The sequence below is a fragment of the Asparagus officinalis genome, chromosome 3, assembly GCF_001876935.1.
Source record: "Asparagus officinalis chromosome 3, Aspof.V1, whole genome shotgun sequence".
Taxonomy (NCBI): domain Eukaryota; kingdom Viridiplantae; phylum Streptophyta; class Magnoliopsida; order Asparagales; family Asparagaceae; genus Asparagus; species Asparagus officinalis.
In genome coordinates this window covers 102,684,425-102,689,383 of record NC_033796.1, presented here as the reverse complement: position 1 = coordinate 102,689,383, position 4,959 = coordinate 102,684,425, and positions in this window count along the sequence as shown.

Genomic DNA, 4,959 nt, shown 5'->3' with positions numbered 1-4,959 from the left:
TTCCTCCAAACCTTATCCTCCATATCAGCAGGTTTCTCTTTTAACTCAAGAGTCTCCTCCAAAATCTGTGCATCCAAGGCATCCATCACCTGACACCTCCACAATCCGAAATTAATCTTGCCGTCGAACTTTGGAATATCAATCTTCGTGTTATTGATGCTTAGACTCTGTATCGCCTTTGTAAGAGACGACCCCGATGTGTTTGCTTCTCCCATGTTGTTGATCTAGCTCTGATACCAATTGTTGTGCGCGGCGGAAGCTTTCTTGTGCAACACGAACAATAACTCGAGATAAACCACAACCAATAAGCAAAAACACAACCACAGCAAGAACAAATGATTTACATGGTTCGGCAAGTTGCCTACGTCAACGGAGCAAGGAGGGGGGAGTTATTACTATTAGAAATCAAGAGAATACAAATAGACTTTCAAATCTCACCAATCAAACCCTAAAACAAAACTCTAGATCTCTCTAAACTCTCCCACAATTGGATGCAACAATCCTCTCTCAAAGACTGCTCAAAATCATCCTTTCCTTAACCCTAATCAATCAGGTTTAGGTTATATATCAACTCAGAAATAAAACGGGTCAAAATCCAAAAGGCTCAGCCCAAACAGACTACGGTCGACCACGACGGTCGACCGCGTAGGTTTCGCGGTCGACCGCGCAGGTTTTGCGATCGACCGAACCACAAACCCGAGAGTAAAATCAATTACAGTCATCCACGGTTGACCGCGACGATCGACCGCCATGTTCGCGGTCGACCGCCGCGGTGGACCGCCAGTCTGCCTGGCTGATTCTTCAGCTGTTTCCTGCATTTCTTCACCCCCCCTTAGTTTTTGTCTTTATTATTAACGGTACTAATTTCTAGAGTTTAGTTTTTTTTTGGTTGTATAAATAACGCATTTCTTCAGTTTTGATGGAGCAAAGACGACGTTTATTTTCAATTTTATGACCAGAAGATGTCTTGTTAGTATCTGGAGTTTTTCGAGGAGATGTTGGACAAAAAGCAGTAGTGGCTACTGAGCCATTCCAACTGAGTTCACCTTTGAAGCGCAGAGGACTAACAGCCAAAATTGGAGCTCCTTTTGATGCAGAAATAACTATTAGTGCATTAATATTGACTGTGTTGTTAGAAACACAATATTTTGGGTTATGGGTTCTGCCATTTCCACATCCTGTTCACATTTACCAGGATCTGTGTTGGTTCATGCAGTTGTTAAATTATTGTCATCCTTGGGTGATGAAGCATCATCAAGATCTTCATGAGGTGATGAACCTATCCCATTTTGCTTTTCAATTACAGGTGAAGTTGTTATTGAATCATCGAGCTCTCCCAACCCCGTCCGATGAGCACCCGAAGATTTTCCGGATGAAGCTTTAGGCGACAAATGAAGTCAGAGCTAAATCCAAGTTTTGGTGTGCTTGGAATCTCAGTATTTGGCTTTGTTTCTGTAACTTTTGATGCTGTCTAATAACATTTTTGTTGTTGTTTAATTGAAATATATAGGGTACTTTTTGAGGAAGCTGAAAAAAGTCAAGAAGAGCAATGGGCAAGTTCTCACTATCAATGAGGTCACTTCTTCTTCCCTTCCAATCTTCTCATAAATTGTTGTATTATATGAAACTCATGTAAGTAAGGTGAATTTAGTTAGGCGCTTATGATTGGTAATTTATATGTTTTTTTGGAGCTCTTTTAGTTTGAAGATCATCTATGAATAATATATGTAGACCATTTTAGTAGAAAGTCATCCATTGTTATCATAGAATGGAAACTGTTAATTATATTGGTTCAGTAGTGCATTATATGTTATTTTTTGCTTTGTCTAAATGGGCAAGTTCTTTTTTGCAACTTCTTTCTTTTTGCTGAGAGAAGTCTCTGGATCAGTGATCATTCGCAGTTTGTACCCGTTACTTAACAGATCTTTAATATCAGATTTGGAATCCATTTTTCTCAAAAGCTTTGGTACCACACAATCAATACTTGCAGACCTTGGTAGAGCCTCTAAGGTATCTGATGTATACGACTTGAATGTTGGCCTTCTTGTTTTGATGATGATTTATAAACAATTTACTACTAATGTTGTTTGTCTAGTATTTGTGTTTTCTTATTTATTATAGACAAACAACGTTGTTGGAGGTTGGATGGATTGCGCTTCAACGATGATATCCAAAGGAGATTGGCAGAATGTCGGGTTGAAGCCTATACAATTCAAGTTAAAGATCAAGTTCAAGCTTCATCCGCAAGTGTACCAAGTCAAGCTTAATTGAAGATCAAGATTGCTTGGGTAATGTAGTTTTAGATTTTATATTATGTGTGTTTAATACGTTAAGCTTAATATCTATACACACACATTTATTGGTTTCTTCGTATATATATATATATATATAGTTATATATATATACATAAGTTTTGGTTTCTATACATATATATAGTTATATATATACATACATAGTTTTTGAGTTTTCATGTTTATAATATGAAATCACATATTTCATTTTTACTATTGTGTTTTTGAAAACATTGCATAGAATATGCAATTTTGTGAAAATATTGTATTCTTAGTTTATAGACTTCAATATCAGTTTATACATGTTTTACTAAGTCTATAAAAACATTTCACAAAGTTTCAAAAGTTGGTTTATGTCAAAACATCAAAATTCAAGTATCTCATATTTTCATGTTTTGGCGGTCGACCGATCATTTGTTCTTTCGTCACCATGCAGCAGAGAGTTGGTCGGTCGACCGGTGCGGTCGACTGAGAGCTCCATCGGTCGACCGACAGAATTTCTGGTCGACCGACAATAGATACGTTGCTTTTCCTACGGCTATTTCCTGAGCTGTTTGCTGGGGCTGTTTTTGTCTTTTGCTTGGGGTTTTTGTTGAGATCTTGAGTGGGTATAAATACCCCATTGCTAATCTCTTTTTACTTAGCTAAGAAGTGTTTTTAAAAACAAAGTTTTTAAACAAGGGTTTAGGGTTTTACTGTTTGTTTAAGATTGGGTTTCTGTTTACAAAAGAGGAAGTTCTCACTGCAGATTGAGGGATTCATTCTCAATCCTCTTCATCCTCTTCTTTGTGTTTATAGATGTTTGCGTCAAAAGTTGATTTTGTCATGGAATTCATTATATCTTCGGTCGATTACAATAAATTCAAAAAAAAGATAGCCTTTTTATAAGACTCATTTTATACAACAAAAGGAAAAATTATAACTCTTGAGAAACAAACGCAGGATCGTTGTTTGGATCGCTGCTTGCGTGAGATCTTTACCTGTGCCGGGAGCGCTTTGACTCATGGACCACCAAATCACAGATTTTGATTGAATCGTGAGGGGTTTAATGATTCTGACTTCGTTTATCGAAGTGAGAATTTGAAACGATATCTTATCAAAGTAAGATAGTCGTTCTTCTTAAGATCAAGTCAAAGCTCGAATCTCAAGGAATCGCCAGAAGCTCAAGAACTCTGCTCTCTCTCTGCTCTGGACTTTGCTCTAACAAGTGCTCCCTGATCCGCCCCAAACAAATGATCGCAGGGGGTATTTATAACCCCTGGGCAAAAACGGAGAGACAGCAAACGCTGTCTCGCGCGGAGAGACAGCAAAAGCTGTCTCGCGCGGAGAGACAGCAAACGCTGTCTCGTGCGGAGAGACATTAAACGCTGTCTCGCACGGAGAGACAGCAAACGCTGTCTCGCGAGGAGAGACAGCAAACACTGTCTCGCACGGAGAGACAGCAAACGCTGTCTCGCGGGGAGCGACAGCAAACACTGTCTCGCACGGAGAGACAGCAAACACTGTCTCGCACGGAGAGACAGCAAACACTGTCTCGTACGGCGAGACAGTAAAGACTGTCTTTTCTTTAATTTTTTTGGATGGCTTCCTTTTGAGCTGTGTTTGGATATCTCTCAGCATTTTTTGACGCCTACAGATACCCCCTCCAAAGTATTCCAGACTCATTCTTTTATAGAGGAGTTCTGGGATGCTTTGGATAAGATAAGTCTTACTTATGATCCTTTCCATGCTTGGTTGGGTAGATCGTATAGAAGAACCTGTAGATGGCTTCAACACTTGATCTCTTTGTCTCTCAGTCTATTCAGTTCTTTGTAGAATAGCTAAGATCCTTTCGGCATGGCATTCATCGCTTGACCGTCGTCGAGATCTTGAATTGAAGCTGGAATTTGTACTTGTGAATTCAGCTTTTGTCATCAAATTGATACCGCATTGTTAATCACTGTATCAGTCTTCATAGGAACACAGTTTATACTCATGTATTTTTATTATTAATTTTTTTTTCTCGGGAAATAGTTTAACCTCGTATACCCGTTGGGAGGTAGCCAGGTTATTCTTAAGAATATTTTCTCGGGAAATAGTTTAACCTCGTATACCCGTTGGGAGGTAGCCAGGTTATTCTTAAGAATATTTTTAGTGATATTCTCCAGAAACTTCCTGTTGATGGTAGGGAAACAGTTTAGACTCGTGTATCTATTGGAGTAATATGGTCTCTTTTTTGTTGGTAGAGGTGAACCCGATGATGGAGAGGAAGAATTTTATATTCTATCTCCTGGTCTCTTGTTTGTTGATAGAAATGAACCCGATGATGGAGAGGAAGAATTTTATATTCTATCTCCTGGTCTCTTGTTTGTGACCGTCGTCGAGATCTTGAATTGAAGCTGGAATTTGTACTTGTGAATTCAACTTTTGTCATCAAATTGATACCACATTGTTAATCACTGTATCAGTCTTCATAGGAACACCGTTTATACTCATGTATTTTTATTATTAATTTTTTTTCTCGGGAAATAGTTTAACCTCGTATACCCGTTGGGAGGTAGCCAGGTTATTCTTAAGAATATTTTGAGTGATATTCTCCAGAAACTTCCTGTTGATGGTAGGGAAACAGTTTAGACTCGTGTACCTATTGGAGTAATATGGTCTCTTTTTTGTTGGTAGAGGTGAAGTC